Raw genomic sequence first — 18,877 nt, 5'->3', positions numbered from 1 at the left:
CAAGTCACTGCAGGTTCTCTCACATTTGGAAATGTCAATATTTCCATAATCTGTGTTGATAAGGTGGACTAGCAGTGGCCCTTCATTTCAGCTGCTGGCAGTGAATTCCACAGATTCTTTAGAGAGACACTTATCTCTGGACCAATGAGACCCTTGGCTCCAGATCCACCATAAAAGCTTGCTAACTTGCTTCTCACAAAACTTTTCATTATGGCTGCAGCCTGAAATGCCTGGGAAATCCTTGGGATTTTCCCCTATTGTTTCATGTAACAAATGAAAAAATTATCTCTTCCAGCTGTAGAACCTCAGTCTCCCTTGGACCAAGATCTCCAGTTCCATTCAGAATGGATAGATAGGAACTAAAAGCCTAATGTGAAATAACTTCAAGTATGGTTGAAGTATTGCCCTATATACACCAAAAAGCAGGTAAGGCTCCTGTATGCCAGATCAATCCTACAGTACAGTGTAAATATAAACTTTAGTTTGGTCCAGAGATTCTCAGACTCAGTTACAAGTTTGCATTGATTTAGTTGTCCCAGTTGAAAGAGTCTCAGGCATATCACTGGCAGTAAGTGGTCAGCCACATTGGCTGTGATCAGTGAAGTACAGAATGCTTTTACCCCACTTAGGTATTACAAGGGGGTATTTTGGTAGTGGTGGTGATTTCAATAACAGCTGCAATTAAAAACCACAGAATAAATACTTAGACTTTATTTACGAAAAGGCATCCAATTAAATCTGTACTGAATAACCAAATGGTCATATCCCTATATCTGGATTTGATGTTATAAAACTGACATATATGGAAAAATGTTCAAATTATTTAAGAAGTGATCAGTGGAAAAATATGTGGAATGAAATGACACTTGCTTGTGCTCCGCTGGTATCCTGTTTATCCTGTGAAATGCTAAGGTAGATGACCCTTGCCCCCATCCTGCCCAGAACATCTCTATGTTTACTGTAAGTGGACTCTCTAAACAGAAGCCTGATATGAAGTTTTAGGTATAATGAAAGTAGGCAACCCTTTGAAGATCAGATTTACAACCAGCATTTAACAGATTGGAAATACTTGGGAATCTTAATGTATGTACTGTAAGTAATGTAATTGCAATATAGCAAATTGAACCCAACAGTGCCCTCAACTCATATAGAAGGTCTTTAGATATTGCTAAAATTATGAGTCAGTTCATTTGCAGCTTGAGCAACAGAAGCTAGAATTCTTCTCCCTCCCTTCATATGCTTTGTCCATGTTTACAGTGAGGACATATAGACTCAGAAAAGCTTACAATACTTCTATACTCTAGGGAGTTACCCTTAATAAAATATTCTATTTGTATTTTTTTATCACTGTGCTTATGCTTATTTTCAACATTTGATCAGACATACAAAAGCCTCTCAGTTAAGGCGAAAATGTCACAGTGAAGCCGGTCATGTTATAAGACGCATTACAGTAAGTATTTAAATTAACATGACTATAAAACAGCTTGTCCAAAATAAGAGAAGTTTTAGTCCTTCATAACCATGGTAAATATAACTGAAAAAGTCTGTAATAGCTCTGTTAACAAAGATAATCAAAACAAAATGAAAACTGTTCAGGAACCACCTGCAACCACTGCAACAATGCAAGTTCTTAAACTGACTGAACACAAAAAAAGATTTCCAGCTACCATGATACATTTTTGGCTCCCTAATTCCAACAACCACATACTTGTTTACATCAGGGTTAACTTGCAGCAGTCTTTCATAAGATCCCCAAGGCAGAAATTTAACATATTCTTCTGGAAATATCCTGATATGCTATAACTACTTTGACATCACATATGTATCAAGAGCCTGGAAAATAAAGTTCAGATATAAAATGTACACAGTAAAAGCAGAGAGCACCAAGTAAAACAATAAAAAATAACACTGTTTGTCAGTGCAGGAGAAAATGAAAATATCTCCAAAGTAGGAAATATCTTTTCCTTTTCCAGGTTATTGCAATTAGTAAAGATGTGAAAGCACAACTTCTTCAGCATTGCAAAAGTATTATTTTTCATGCTTCAACACTGTCCTCAGGAACTAACAAAGAGCAAGTCTGACTCTGAAAAGTTTGCTTTAGCAAGCTGTTAGTGTTCTGTACTATCTATAAACTGTGCTTGCTTTAAGTAGCAGCATATGTTCTGGTAACCACAACCTATTGGAAATCTATATTTGAAATTAATACTTGCAGAAACAACATAAAACTTTCCATGGTTTGGGCAATTTAATTTTAAACTACACACTGACAATGATCATGAATTTCTCTGTGTACTCTTTGCAGTGTTTAAGTTCATGTTAAAACTGTTTAGAACTTGAAATTTTACAAACTTAAAGGAATATGCCTTCTAAGCCAATGTCAACCTGACTGAAACTGGCATGACTGTACAGAATCAATGTAACTGCTATCCTGATTTTCAGCATTCTGGAACTGTTTTTACTCTATGCACAAAACCAGCTAAAAATATATTTTGTTCATAGACTGTGTTATAAAGTACCATTAAGAATACTTCTTACCTCCAGAAAATTCAAGACAAAAGAGTTTATGGAAAAATTTCATTTCAAAAGGTATCTAAGTTTCTCACTGTGTTTATCATTAAAGCATTTTTTAATTATATTCATACAAGCAATGCTATTGTATATAAAATGCAACATGGATATTTTATGCTAGATTCACACTGTCATGCTACAGAACTGCATAAACAGACATTGCAAGTATATTTTCAAGTCAGGTTTCCATAACAGTATTAGTAGTAATCAAAATACATGCTATATTGCATACTACCAACTATATTCTACACCAAGTCATCATAACAAAAGTATGAAAGACATTTAAAATGCACTTACAAGGCTGAAGATAAAAAAACATTTCTTTCAAGTATGGAAATTTCAGATAGAATACCTAGCCAGTCCTGCTGGGTAGTTTCTCTCTCTCCAATGTGTATAAGCAATCACTATATCTATCTTCAAGAAAGTGAAGTCAGAGGACAGTTGTTATTAAAAGACAAAAGGAGGCAACTTGATATTCCAGAAGAAACACAGGTACCATTTTTCTGCAAATCATCTAAAGGAAGCAAGGTGAAATATTGGTAGTAGCTAGCAATGAGAGAAGGGGTACAGAATAGTAACAAGCTTGAAATTCTTACTTGAGATGTCTACACTACATCCTTGTCTCCAGGATCACCTTCTCCCCCATACAACTAAGTATATGTGTAACAAAGAAATCCTAGAGGATACAAAATTAAAAAAAAAAAACAGACACATTCCAACTTGTTAATAATGTGAGGTTTCAGAATATTGTGCATTAAACTACTAGCTGGGTGAACCAGACATTTCTATAAACTATTCTATTTCTAATGATATAGAATCAGGAAAGCATATAGATGCCTGTAAGTCAACAGTAGAGGAGATTGCTTTGGAATAAAATACAGTGGGCCTGTATCCTACTGTTTTATTCTGCAGGCTTCATGGTATAATGGGTCAAGATGCCTCTTCCACCTGAGACTCCATTATTTGCCTACCACATAATATGCTGTTTCTGTCTTGGAGATATTTACAGCATGAAAACTTTTACCCTGCCTTTTCTTTACTAGCATATACAAGTTGAAAAAATGCTTATGGGGATGGGGGGGATATTTTAAAATTGCTTTCAACTGTAATTCTCATTGACATACATGCAAAACATGCAGTTACACAGCTGTTGTTCAGCTCTCACAGAAACCTTTAAAACAACAGATCTAGATAAGAAATTAGTTATTAGAATGAAAAATGATCTTTTACATCATTTAATTACTGGAATAAAATTTTCTTGATAAGAAGTGTCTGATGCTGACAGCTTGCAGCATTACTTTTACACGTTCTTGCCCCAGAGGCTGCAAAATGCTAACTCTCCTGTTGATTTACTGTATGCCTCACAATGGATTAAAATGGCCAGAAATTCCTGAGCACTGCCTCAAATCTGGGCAAAGGTTAATCCTGCAGCTGTAGAGACAACATTACGAAGAACAGAACAGTGCCTTTATGGGCAACTTGATTCAATAACTATTAGCTTGAATATAGATAAAAAATATTTGTTAGTGATTATCCAATTGTATTAATCTGGAAATATCAGTCATACAAACTCTCTTTTCAGGCTTTTCTCTATCAACACTTTGACCAGAACTTAGGATATTATTGGGCCCACCTGTGCATTTTCATTCCTGGTAAACCTTTTGCATGTGTTCTAATTCTCCAAAATGGGAAAGGTTTTGGTGTTTGAATGACAAAGCTAATCTTGACAAGCCATCTGAATAATCAACTAATGAAGAATTTCTGTGCTTGATAACAAGTGTTGGCAGATAACAGAAGAGCCCACCTCTGTATTTTCTTGATAGCTAGAAATGGAAAACCAAGTGTGGTGCAAAGATATGAGAGGAAGATCTGTTAGAAATGTGAAATTTCATCCATACAAGTACTGATGAAACTTGCACGCTCTGAAGATAATGGTTATGCTCCCATTCAATTGTGCATAGTGGCTTTCTGCCTTGCTTAGTGTCCTTGAAGCAAAGGTAATTGGTTTTTTTACTCTCCTGTGAGCATAATGTGGGATATGACTGCTCTCACCCCATAGGAAGAATGCATCACACACTAATTGTATTGGCAAATCAGAATAAAATTGTGTTAATACATCCAAGGCTAGTAACAGGCGTAATCTCTTTAAAAAGCTCTGTCGCTCTTATCTTTCCAAACTCAGAATTTTCTTTGACCTGGAATATCACGTCAATAATTCAAATATAACAGTCAGATGATGAATGAAGTTTATATAGCATTTTTGTAATCTCATAAAAAAGAAGGATGCACATTTTCAGGACCTGTTATGACCTCTTTGATGGGGACAATTTCTGTTTCATTATTGTATCTGGCAAGTTGTTTCATGACTATCTATTGCAAAGGATTACATTATTTTTGAAAATAATGTCATGTGAGTTATTTTATAACTTGATTTTTCATTGGTAATGCTGCAATTGCTAGCTGATTTTTTTGTTGGTTTTTTTTAAATGGAATTATTTATTTATTTATTTTTATTTTCCTATTTCTATTGTGTCTGTAACATACTGCAGTGGAGTGGGGGAAAACAGAAAATAATTTTATGTTCTCCTTGACCTTCTAAATATAAAAGTAGTAGCTTTTGTAGTCAGTCAGGAGCTGGTAGAAGGCCAGGACTTACATAAAGTTGGTAAGGGGGATTCAGACTGGAATGTGGAACATCTAATCAAAATTATTGTCCTTGGGAAGTGAAACACATCCTGGAGAAATATGTAAGCTAATGAAGATGTTTTGGGAACAACCTGAAGTTACTAGTAGAAATGTGATAAGAAGCACCCTCACATGAACTGGCCTCATTATAATACTAAAAGTCACACCCCTTGAGCTGGAGACCCCAGCCCAAGCAGAGACCCCTCACCTTTGGCCATGTGTAGAATAATAAAGTAATACTGTAACTTCAAGAATAAGATGAGAAAATGTAGACCAACAGAAAACTGCTTTATGTAATTACTTATGCATATGTATAACTAGCCTGTATAAATACTGTACCTGTATGAACAAGCAGGGTGCTAACTTTGTGGAGCTACCACCTAGCACCCGGTCTTGCGCAAAACTTGAAATAAACTGATATCTTGGCTCTGTGTGTATATTGGGTGTTGTACACCGGGTAACAAACTCTGTTTGTGAGACAACACTTTTATTTAATCCACGACTTGATGAATAAATGAAAGGATCGTATTTATTTATGTATTTTTAAAGCATTGTTCTGGGTTCACTGGGGATGAGATAAAGAAAGATCTCATTTGTAAAGCTATCTAGGTTCAGAAATGCATGTTGTAAGAACACAGCAATAATGAGGAACAGGAGGAGTACTGTATTGCTATAGTTCAGAACACAAACACCCAGTTTGAGTTAAAGTTAGGATATAGGTATACTTTATTGCCAGAAGTGAAAGTAGAAGAACTTCACCTCAGAGTGGTGAAAGAGATTCTGGAAGTTACTCAGATGCACATGAAAAAATCCACAACAACTTATTTCAAGCTTAACATTTTAAGTTTGCTCATAATGTTAGTCACAGGGTGCTGGACACAGTTTATAACTCATGAAGAACTTAATTCTGAAAAATACTCAACAGAGCTCCAGGAACATGCTGTTCAGATTCAGGTGATCCTACCACCCTGAACAAGAAACTGTGTTGCTCAGTACCAGTCACGTTCAAGCTCTAAGTACAATATGCTCCATTAAGGCAAAACATAAATTGATACATGTGTGCACTTCTAAATCCATTTTTATTTGAGTACTGGAACTAAACATGTATCTATATCTCCCCTCAAACATAATATGAAGGCTTTTTTTCATCAGAAGAGTGAATTTTTCTATGTAATTGTATCTAAGTCATATATACTAAAATAAAATAGAAAGAACCCGAATCTTTTACCACCATGATATTCTGCTTCAAGTAAACAATTACACTACAATGACTTCAACATGCTGTCATTTTGGTTTAGTACCACTTCATGTACATTCTATCAATTCATCCAACTGCACACACAGTAGAGATGCAGAATTTTAATTTCAGTCTATGTTTCTTCCAGGCAGTGAATCTATTGTAGATTAATTCTTACATGCTACATGATCGAAAGTTAAATTCCATTAATTTCCCTAATTTCATGATCTTACATTGTTTTCATCAAAGCTGTATGGGAAACATAAGTTACTAAAGAACAGCAAACAGGTTATTTCCATGATGAGGACTGTTCTTGTCACCTTTAGCAGTGCCACCAAACAGTGAGAAAATTAATAGTAAGACAGATCACTGGAGTCATATACTTGGACAGGGACAGTTATCCTTTGATTATACTCTCTGGAGGATACTGAGAAACTTTAATCAAGTCAAGCCTCTCTCCAAGTTTTAAAAAAAAAAAGGAAATAATTTCTCTATTAAGGGTCTCTGAAGATTTCCAACCTCTTTAGTCATGTAACACAATGCTTAAATATCGGTGACTTATTTCAGAACAAATGTACAACTGATAAAGGAGTACTTGAAAAATAACTCTCTTTAATGAAAGATAGATACCTGCACCTACTGTATTAGCTGATTTAATTATAGACGATGTACAACAAAGATCATATCTCAAGAATAGTAACAGAATGTCAATTAGGAATCAAAGTTGTTTTGAACTCTTGAGGGCAAGAAGGGAACAAAAACAGCCTATCGCACTTTTTTTTTTTAAAAAAAAAAGCTTCCGAATAGTCCTCAAAGTCTGCTCCTCAAAGAAGATGTGTACCCTTGACAAAACTTGCTGTACAAAAATGCAAGTGACCTCAGGTGTCAAAATTTGGTGTGGGGAGGGAAGCGTTTGTCAGGAATGGCCCATATCAGAGAGGAAGTCAGGGGATTTTTCAATGCTCAGATACCTGAACTATCAGATACCTGAACTAAAAAGACAGCATGGTCTTTCAAGTATGACATAGGCTAGCTTCTTAGGACTCATCTGGTATCTCAGTAAAGGTCTGCAATGTGCTATACAGCCATCTTAGTTGAAAAACAAAGGTGACAAAGCCCTTGTATGTGGATTCTATTTCCAGACCGTCTCAAAATACCTATATAACATGAAACAAGTAAATTAGCTCTTTAAGCCTTAGTTTCTTTGTAAAAGTACAGATAGACTGAAAAAGTTGTTTTAGAGGGAGATAAAGCAAAGACCTGAAAGATAGCTAAATTCCTTCCAGCCACCATAAAAATCACTCACTGCAGTGCTGAGTGTAAATGTTAGGCAGTCTACCTCATAATGTTGACTAATCTGGTGCCAATATCCAGCAGACGCCTTACGTTCTGCAGACGAAGAATCTGCAGTCTAATTGAAGTTCTCACCTTCTGAGGAATAAATGAATTTAAGAAGTCAAAGCAAAGCATCCAGCAACTTCATTGCACTTATTTCCATTTGGGAACACCCTCACAGGGCCCTACAAGGAAGAGGTTGTGTTTTAATGTTTCTCCAACACCAAGTGTTTTTCTTGTACCCTATTTTATACAGCCCACTTGACACGCAAATACAGGGAAAGAGAAGCACTACCTCCTACCTTCACTGCAAGCACTAGCCAAGGGACTGCAAGTGTCAGTGCCTGTCAGGCATCCACACACTGCTTCTGTCCTGGCTGAAGTCTGCTAAAAGCAAAATCCCTGCACTCTCTGATTCTTTGGTAATGGAGGGGTTGCATTTCTTCTTGCTCACAGGTGTGCCAGCCAAGTTTCATTTAAAAAACCTGTTTTCATGGTCTATGCTAACCTTGTGTTCCCTTCTTCTCTTCTTCTCTGTATCCAAACCATCTCACTGTGGTTAAAAGGCAACTGATGTACAGGAGTGTTAATGTTTTAAAAGATCCGAATGTTTTTTTCAGTATTGAGATACATTTCATATAAAATAATAAAAAAATCAACATGGACCTCCCCTTTCTTTTTGCTGCATGTAACTAGGAACAAAACTGTCCTGCTGTGTTAGTCTCAAAAGCAATGCCTGAGGGAGTTATATGGCAGCACATTTGTTCTCTTCACACTTTTGCCTTAAAGTTCATGAGCACCAGTACAGCTCAACATTGTTAGCTTAGAAACATAAAACCTGAAAAGATTAGGATTTTTATCATGACCCAATAACTTTATGTTAAAGAAACTATAGAGCATAACACTTATAGACCAAATCCCAGATGCAGTTACCATGTTGCCAAAAACCATCATTTTTTTTCTTATTCAGCCCAGTTGAAATTAAAGTATTGACAGAAACAATTTCTGTCAGGAAAGTGGAAAAGTTAATAGGGGATGATATTGACTCTGTTTTTCTGCATTTATTTTTGCTGGGTAATCCACATCTTACAGTCTACAAAATGTTGCTGAAACTAAATAAGAAAAATAAACCAAAAGGAAATGCCAGATTTTTCAGCTGTTTTCTTTTACTTCTGTACATGTAGAAAAAAGCTACAAGTAGAGGTTGAAGTGCTGAGCAGTATATTTTTTTGCAATAAATTTCAAGTGTCTTGCACAGCCTGAGGGGAACACAAAAGCATTAAGATATATTTATAGTGAAAAAAGATGAGTTTTGTAAGGTTGAGAAAGAAATTCATCACAGTCTACATACCATATCAAAGGATAGTTATGACGTTACTGGAGTAAATTCCCAAAAAAGTGTGTCCAGGATAGCTGACATCTGCCACAGTGCCATTCTTTGTTAGTCAAAGTGGTAGCACCATTTTCCTCTATGAAGACAAAAAAAACAACAAACAAAACACAACCTCAGAAACTGGTTCTTACAAAAGAGAAAATGGAAACTCTTGCTACAGGAAACAGTAGAACAACCTAGAGGGGCAACATGATAGATACTGTTCCCCCGTTAGTACACGCAGTCAGTCATCTTTGCTACAAGGAATATACAAACAACAACTGAAAAGTACTTTACCTTACCTGCCATATTACACAACATGAAGCTATATTTGTACTGAAGCACTTGAAAAACATGAAATATTATGTTTTTAACCAGCTGGCCAATGCTGAGCTTCTTATAAACTGAGTATCTAAAAGTGCGTTACCTAGCTCAACACAAAGTCACCCTGTAAGTAAATTTGTGCTTTTCCTCACACAGCAGTGTCAGAAAAGTTACTTGGTCTAAAAAATCTACTTCTATATGTATTAGATTAACAGAATAAAATGCTGCTTTACTAGAATTTGTAGAGCTGCTTTTTCTAACAAAGAAAATATCTGTCATCTTTTCCTTTATGGGTCAAATTCAGGTAAGGTAAACTGTTCTGTGGACAAAAATTGTATGAGTAATACCACCTCCATAATAAAAAGAGAGGAGGGTAAAAGACAAGGAAGAAAAAAAAAACAGAAACAAGAAAATGCAATAAGATACATCATTGTATTTTGCTTTATTACAAAGCTGTGGTTATTCTTATTAGTGGCTATTCTTGATTTGCCTACTTCACTTTTACAATAGCTAACACAGTGTAGCTTCTACATGAAATAAACTGAGCATCCTTCATTTGTCTAGGAAAGCAACAGAAATAATATTGACAGCTTTTTAATAGCCAAAGAAGTAGAAACTTACACAGCAGTACATAGCTTAAAAGTCAAAGTCAACTCTTCACTTGTCGCTGTTAGTATTCTACTTGGAAATGTCCCATTGGACATAAGGTGATAAGAAGAGCTATTTTTCAATTCTATTTCTGTTTGATTTATAGTATTTTCAGTGAAAATACTTCAATCTGTATTTTTGCTAGGACAGCCTATTTCTGGGAATTGTATTCAAGATCTTCTACAGAATTAAACAACATTGAAAGATCACAGTTTAAACATTGCTGTAATTTTGTGGGGAAAATGACATGCCGCTACTCAGTTGTTCCTGTAGTTCTGTACATACACAGTATTTATTTTTAGCTATGTGGGGCAGTTCCTAAGGTCGTGTAAATTAACTTGGGTCCATTCTACCAGTGGACCAAAGCCAATTTACATTAGTTGAAGAAGTGACCTTCACTTAAGGGAAAAAATTTGGTAGTACTCAGTTGTGGAAATAAAAATGAAAACACTAAATAAAGAAGCCTAGTTTCAAAATTATGAAACTGCAAGAAAGATAAAGTGGTGTTGACAAAGCTTTCAACTGAGATTAAAAGATGTAGGAAAGCAATTCAGAATATTAAGAGTAGTGCTAGCTGAAAGACAAATCTAAATCTTCCATCCTACAATCTATTACAATATTTCATACTTGTTTTTATCATAAATCTGGAGAAAAAAGAAAAATATCAACATTTGTGAAATTAAAAGCTCTAGATAAATTTGATTAAGTTACAGATAAATGCAAGAGATTTTTGTATCAGCCTCTTTTACAAACAATATTTTTTTTGCCATTCTTGAACTTAAGTTCACGATTTCAATTTGCTGACCCAAAAATGTGTGTTCTATGATGCACAATAATCTCCACCTGCCAGTGAAAAACCATTCAGTGACTTAAGAGGTTTATTTCAGCCTTGGAACAACTCCAGTAGAGGAGTTCCTTCAGAAAGGAATCCTGAGGGGGTTGGACTACAATTGCCTAGTTTTTTGGCTTCTATGAAGTCTAACAGAGAGCTCATCTTTCAGGAAAATACTTTGATTCAGGAGTTCTGAAATATTTTGTTTCCAATAAAAATTCAGACTAATTTAGATGCAGAATAATCTAATGACAGGCATAAGAACTCATTTTGGTTTTCCAAAGAAAAAAGACACTGAATCCACCTACTATAGGTCACTATACATTTTTGGAAAATTTGGTTTATAATCCAAAAATACTGTGTCAAAATACTACAATATTGTACACATGCATACAAATATATGTATATATACATATGACATGTATATATATGACACACATATACATATACACAGATATATACATCATACATATATAGAGAGATACATATATTAAAAGGCAACAGCTAATCGAACGGAGGGACTGCAGGTAGAATTAACAGTCAGTGGAGGTTGATTTGAAATTGTACCTGTACCAAAACAGGATGGTTCTCCTCCACTCTCCTTCTCCCTGTCTCCCTTCTCTCCCCTTTGTCAGGTCTAGGAAGTATGCGGCCACATGGCAGTTAGATCACTTTCCTGATCAGACTGAGGGCTAATAATTTATTCTGCATAATTCTCAGTCAGATCAATGACACAATGTTCTTCAGCCAGTGGCCGCATGATTGCTAGAACTGACTCAAGTGAATGACTAGGAATGTGGTCAAGGATGGGGTGGGACTACTGGTCTCGAAGGCAGCACAACTTCTGATAGGCATAAGCCAATAGTGAAATTGCACCTCAGACACAAAAGACATGAGCAAAAGCTCTGCAAATTATATACTAAAACAATTAAAGGGAGTATGATTCTAATTTAGGATTGCTGTTCTAATTTAGACAGTAAGTCATTCGAGATAACCCAGTCAGAATAAAATTATTGCCAAACTGACAATTTGAAATAGCTCTGCATCCTTAATGTGGTGGTTCCTTCTCTCCACATTGGAGTTTGCCTCTTTCTCCTACTACTGCTTGTGTTCTAGTACAAGAGATCCCTCCACTTATGTCTAACAAAACTGCTATTTAGGGAGCACTAGTTGCTAGGGAGCAATTCTAGTTATAAAACAGATTACAAGGTATATACTTTTGTAATTTAAATGAAAGGTGTAACTCTGCTTTCAAAGAAAAGCAAGTCTGAATTTAGACATTTGAGAAAAAATGAAATTTAAAATGTATGTGATAAATATTGTCAAAGTCCACCTACCACCATCCACAAATTGACATTTGCTTTTAAAATCTTAAGTCAAAGGTGTTAGAAAAGGTGTATTCCTTCAGCTATGACAATTCTAATAAGGTTAGTTAATTAAAAGACACCACTGTACTTTTTTGGTTCAAATGCAGCAATTGGTTTTCTTAGTCTACAGCGGCATAAATGCTATAGTTCTATAACTTCTTGCTACATATTGCTGACCATCACCATAAAAGTGCCATCCACATTAAATCAACTGCTTTAGACAAGCTATTCCAGGACACCCAGATCACGTATAAAGTATTTCCTCAGGGAAGTGTTTTGAAAAATAACTCCTGGAAAAGAGGTTGCTTAGTCCAATTCTTCTTACAGCAACTCACGGGGTTTACATACTTGTCAAAAATCATTGCATGCTCAGAGATGCCTGCATGAAGTTTTGAACTGACATCTGATAGATAATCTGACAGCTATGTGTATGAAATAGGATAACAGCAGCAACTTAGGAAGAACAAGAAAAACAAAACATACTGGTTTTGTGTTTGCTCTCAGTAGTTTCCAGGAGTTTCCTTTTGCTACCCCAGGACTCTCAACTTCAAATGTCTGATTTTAGGGCACGCTTTCATACGGATGCTCTTCAACTCACTTGGCATAGATCAGCTCTTGCCTTGAAATGATTTTCCCAGGAAAGAATTGGTTCTTTATTTGTTAAAGTTAATAGCATAAATAAAACAGTAGCATCATATCTCTATTTGGAATTTTGAAAGGAAGTTTTTCATCAATAACAGCATTTCACCAGGAATTACTAAATGAGTGAGAGAAGGAAAGATTATTCCCGGCTTTCTGCATAAAGCAGAAATAATGGCAACTGGACCCAAACTAGAATCTCATAGTTCCTCATATCTACTCCTTCTCTTGCCCTGACACATTATGCTTAAGAAGCCAATTGGATAGTATAAAGCTAAGAATCTGTCCCTTTTGCCCTCCTCTGATTAAAAAACCCAAAGTTTTCAGCAAGAGATAATGACATGTATAAGACAAGAAGAAAAGCAGTAGCTTTTACAGGCATATCACATCAAATTCACAGTTGAACAAACTGCATGGGACATGATTTTGTCTTGGTGAGTCTTGAAGAAGACCTGCATCAGTCTTACAAGAAACTTTTAAGATAGTTGAGAATCTATGAAGACTAGATTTCTTTTTTGAACTACAGCTAAACTTGACATAGAAGTTAATTAATGTGTAGGTCCAAACTAAATGACTGTTAGAGTCTCATCTTACCTTAAAGCCTCAGAACCTTAATACAGACCTTTCAATTTAAAATGTTGGCTATTGATCTTTAGCTAGTTAGTAGTTCCTTCTAACTCCACAGCTTCTAAAATACATGATATGAAGTTTCCATGGTTTCACTAACTCTATCACATTTTGTGGTAGAAGAACATGGGTGCAACTGATACCAATGGTTGCTATCAGCAGTCCAGGTCTTTTCTGAAAGACCCTTCTCTGCCAGAATCCAAAGATTAGTCTCTTATTTTGTTATGTAATATAATAGCCTTAATTTCTTCAGTATGACTTACGTACATAAATCTATGTCATGATTGTACCTTTAATCGCTGAATAGTTGAAGAACATAGCTGCCTCTTTCAATTTTAGACTCTTGCATGTCGTCTTCTGCTGTATATATTTCAAAAAGCTAAGTAATTGTAAGAATTACCCCAAGAACTGAACTTATTACATGTCATGTTAAGATCCAAACACCTCTGAAAACCATTAATTTCTCTTTACACTTGTACAACAATGGTGTCCATGCTGCATTTAGGGTGTGAGATTGTATAATATTTAGATGTTCCCATTTTATTTTAATATTGCTACCTCAGGGCTGCTAAGGCTAAACATTTTTCATTACTTCACTACAAGATTTACAAGCTTGCTTTGTATCACTCAGGAGCTGAAAACTGTACTGTAAAATCTCAGCAGATACTACCAAGAATGAATTCCAGGTGATCATTTGGGTCCACATACTCTTCGAGGCTCCTATGGGCTCGTCCTCCTAAGTAGCTCACAATATGTCAGATAATCCAAAGTGATGGCGCTGAATCCACACACTGTGAGTACTGCATATCAGTTGATATATGCTGACCTGTTATCTCAGAGGGATGGGGATGGGACTTGCAGTTCCTGCACTTGTTCTCCTGCATGGGCTTCAGTTCTGGAGAAAGCACTGGGACCCTTTTTGTCTGGTTAAAAGATACAAGAGTTGGGTTCTTGTCTCCTAGACTCCCAGCTCGCAAGACACTACAAAGGGATGGAAGGGCATTCATGGAGGTTGGAAAGAGAGATAGGAGAGTAATGAGAGGGCAGAAAAATGGGTTCTAGTATAGGGATGGGGGGGACATGTCACAGAGGTGAAACTGGAGTAGTTCATTTAGTCATTCGCATTGATCTATCAGAATACAAGAGCTGCAAGCTTTCTTTCAAAGATCCGTTTGTGAATCATGTTAGGGCTTCACTTTGCAATCAAACTCGGATTAGACAGGACAGGCATTAAGACAACTAATGTTGATTTGCACTGTGTCCTATGCAGTAGCAAGCTCCAGGTAGGAAATGTGATTCACGTGACATCTGTTGAAATTTGAATGCTGTGTCAGAGTTGAGACTTCAGACCAAAAGATAGTAACATTGCAATGTAGATTGACCATATAAAACCCACTGTTACCTGTTGTATGCTTACTAGAATAGTCCTTCCAGTTTACCAGTAGCAGTAATAGCTGACAGATGGCTTTGAATATAAACAGTGAAGGAACTGGGCATATCTCAGTTTGGATTCAATTTGATGTATTCCTATATCAGGCAAACTATATGGTTATATGTTAACACAGGATATCAGTTAGTGAATGCTAGTCCTGATTTGACTTTCTTTCAAAAGTACGTTTCACTTTAGTTGAATTTCTAAATAACAGTATTATGCAGATACATCTAAAGGATATTCACTTTGCACTTCCCTCTTTTGTATTCTCCTTTGTTTGTTGTTAATTCTAATTTTATTGTAACTTAATAGCATTTTATAGTGCCCAGCATAGAAAGGCTACACGATTAAATTTTCTTATTCTCTTTAGTGTAATAATTTCTTATGTAATGTTGAAGAAACATCCATAAACAGTAAAAAAATGTGTCCCCCAGACTAACATTGTTGCAAGTTATGGTCAGACAAAGTAAGTGAGGATCAGTGTACAGATTGTGACTGCACAAGCATCCCTGCAAATCAGGAAACTTTTATCTTAGAATCATAGAATAGTTTGGGTTGGAAGGGACCTTTAAAGGTCACCTAGTCCAACCCTCCCTTGCAAGGAGCAGGGACATCTTCAACTAGATCAGGTTGCTCAGAGCCCCATCCAACCTGGCCTTGAATGTTTCCAGGGATGGGGCCTCCACTAGCTCTCTGGGCAACCTGTCCTAGTGCCTCACCATCCTCATTGTAAAAAATTTCTTCCTTATATCTAGTCTGAATCTATTCTGTTTTAGTTTAAAACCATTAACTCTTGTGCTATCACAACAAGCCCTACCAAAAAGTCTGTCCCCATCTTTCTTATAAGCCCCCTTTAAGTACTGAAAGGCCACAATAAGGTCTCCCCGCAGCCTTCTCTTCTCCAGGCTGAACAACCCCAACTCTCTCAGCCTTTCTTCATAGAAGAGGTGTTCCATCCCTCTGATCATTTTTGTGGCCCTCCTCTGGACCTGCTCCAACAGGTCCATGTCCTTCTTGTGCTGAGGGCTCCAGAGCTGGACACAGTACTCCAGGTGAGGTCTCATCAGAGTTGAGCAGAGGGGCAGAATCACCTCCTGGCCACACTTCTTTTGATGCAGCCCAGGATATGATTGGCTTTCTGGGCTGCAAGCACACATTGCTGGTTCATGTCCAGCTTTTCGTCCATCAGTACCCCCAAGTCCTTCTCCACAGGGCTGCTCTCAATCCCTTCATCCTCCAGCCTGTATTGATACTGGGGGTTGCCCTGACCCAGGTGCAGGACCCTGCACTTGGCCTTATTGAACCTCATGAGGTTCATATGGGCCCACTTCTCAAGCTTGTCCAGGTCCCTCTGGATGGCATCCCATCCCTCAGTCATGTCAACCACCCCATTCAGCTTGGTGTCATCTGCAAACTTGCTGAGGGTGCACTCGATCCCACTGTCTATGTCGTTGATGAAGATATTAAACAGTACTGGTCCCAATACAGACCCCTGAGGAACACCACTTGTCACTGATCTCCATCTGGACATTGAGCCTTTGACCACTACCCTCCAGATGAGACCATCCAGCCAATTCCTCATCCACCATGTAGTCCATCCATCAAATCCATCTCTCTCCAATTTAGAGAGAAGGATGTTCTGGGGGACCACGTCAAAGGCTTTACAGAAGTCCAGATAGATGACATCCATTGCTTTTCCCTTGTCCACAGATGTAGTTACTCCATCATAGAAGGCCACTAGGTTGGTCAGGCAAGACTTGCCCTTGGTGAAGCCATGCTGGCTGTCTCAAATTGCCTCCCTGTCCTCCATGTGCCTTAGCATAGCTTCTAGGAGGATCTGTTCCACAAGGCACAGAGGTGAGGCTGACAGGTCAGTAGTTACCAGGGTCCTCCTTTCTACTCTTTTTAAAGATGGACACAGTGTTCCCCTTTTTCCAGTCACCAGGGACTTCACCTGACTGCCCTGACTTTTCAAATGTCATGGAGAGTGACTTAGCAACTACGTCAGCCAATTCCCTCAGGACTCTGGGATGCATCTCCTCAGGTCCCATAGACTTAGGTATGTTCAGGTTCCTCAGGTGCTCATGAACTTGATCTTCTCTTACAGTGGGAGGGACTTTGCTCCCCCACTCCCTGTCTTGCAGTCCAGCCACTCAAGAGGTCTGGGAAGAGAGGTTGCCAGTGAAGACTGAGGCAAAAAAGTTAGTACTTCAGCCTTCTCCTCATTCGTTGTTACCAGTGTGCCAAGTGTGTTCATCAGGGGGGTACGCTTTCTTTGCCCTTCCCTTACTGGCTGACATACCTGTAGAAGCCCTTCTTATTACTCTTTGTGTCCCTTGCCAAGTTCAGCTCCAGCTGTGCCTTGGCCTTCCTGACTCCATTCCTATACAACCAGGCAGCATCCCTATACTCTTCCCAGGATACCTGTCCCTGCTTCCACTGCCTGTGCAGTTCCTTCTTGCCCTTTAGTTTGACCAGCAGCTCTTGACTCACCTATGCCAGTCTCTTGCCTTCCTTTCCCGATTTCTTACACATGGGGATCGAGAGCTCTTGCGCACTATGGAAAACATCCTTAAAGGCCCGCTAGCTTTTTTCTGCTCCCTTGTCCCTGAGGGCAGTTTCCCAGGAGGTCCCATTAACTAACTCCTTGAACAGCCAGAAGTTTGCTTTCCTAAAATTCAGTGTCCTGACTTTACTCTTTGCCTGACCCATATCTCTCAGGACTGTGAACTCTATCAGTGCATGATCACTGCAGCCCAGCCTGCCTCCAATCTTGACATCACTGATGAGCTCACTTGCATTGGTGACCAACAGGTCCAGTATCACATCCCCTTGGGTACGGCTGTCTATTACCTGGCTTAAGAAGTTATCCTCAATGCACTCCATGGAGTCTCCTGGATTGCCTATAGCTCGCCATGCTACTTTTCCAGTAGATGTCGGGGTGGTTGAAGTCCCCCAGCAGGACAAGAACCTAGAGGCGCGATGCCTCCTGTAGCTGGAGTAAGAAGGCTTTGTCAATAGGCTCCCCTTGATCAGGTGGCCTGTAGTAGACACCAACCACAAGGTTCCCTTTGTTTCCTCAGTCTCTAATTCTTACCCATAAGCTTTCAACCTGCTCGTGGCTATTCTTCAGAGACAGCTCTTCACAATCTATTCATTTCTTGATGTAGAGGGCAACCCCTCCACCCCTCGATTCGTCCCACCAAGTTTCAGTAATGGCAACTAGGATGTAGCTTTCTAGCAGCACGGTGGCTTCCAACTCCTCCTGTTCATTGCCCATGTTGTGTGCACTGGTGTAGAGGCACTTCAGTAGGGCTCTTGGCCATGTCACCTTCTTAGAGGAGCACACCTTAATTCCTTCAATGTATTTCACTGGTGTTCCCCTATTGGTTCCTATTACCTGAGGAGCCCCTGGCTCATGTCCATAAGACTTCAAGTGTGCTGCAGCGAACCTAGCACACCTCAGAGCAGCAGGCTGAGGGCCCTTGCTAGCACCCTGTCCCTCTAACGTTGGCGTGTCATTCCACAGCTTGTCACAGGCAAGCCTGATATTATCCCCCTCCCCCTTCAAGTCTAGTTTAAAGTTCTGTCAATGAGCCCTGCTAGCTTGTGAGCAAAGACCCTCTTCCCCCTTTGAGAAAGGTGAATCCCATGTGGGTGCCGTGTAGACCACCCCATTATCAAAAACCCCAAAATTGTGGCAGTGACACTAGCCATGGAGCCATGTATTAATAGACTGGGTCCATCTGTTTCTTCCAATGTCACTGCCTGCAACTGCAAGGATAGAGGAAGAGGAATTACAGTTACTACA

This window comes from Ciconia boyciana, chromosome 2 (assembly GCF_034638445.1).
Source record: "Ciconia boyciana chromosome 2, ASM3463844v1, whole genome shotgun sequence".
NCBI lineage: Eukaryota > Metazoa > Chordata > Aves > Ciconiiformes > Ciconiidae > Ciconia > Ciconia boyciana.
This window is presented reverse-complemented; position numbering follows the sequence as displayed.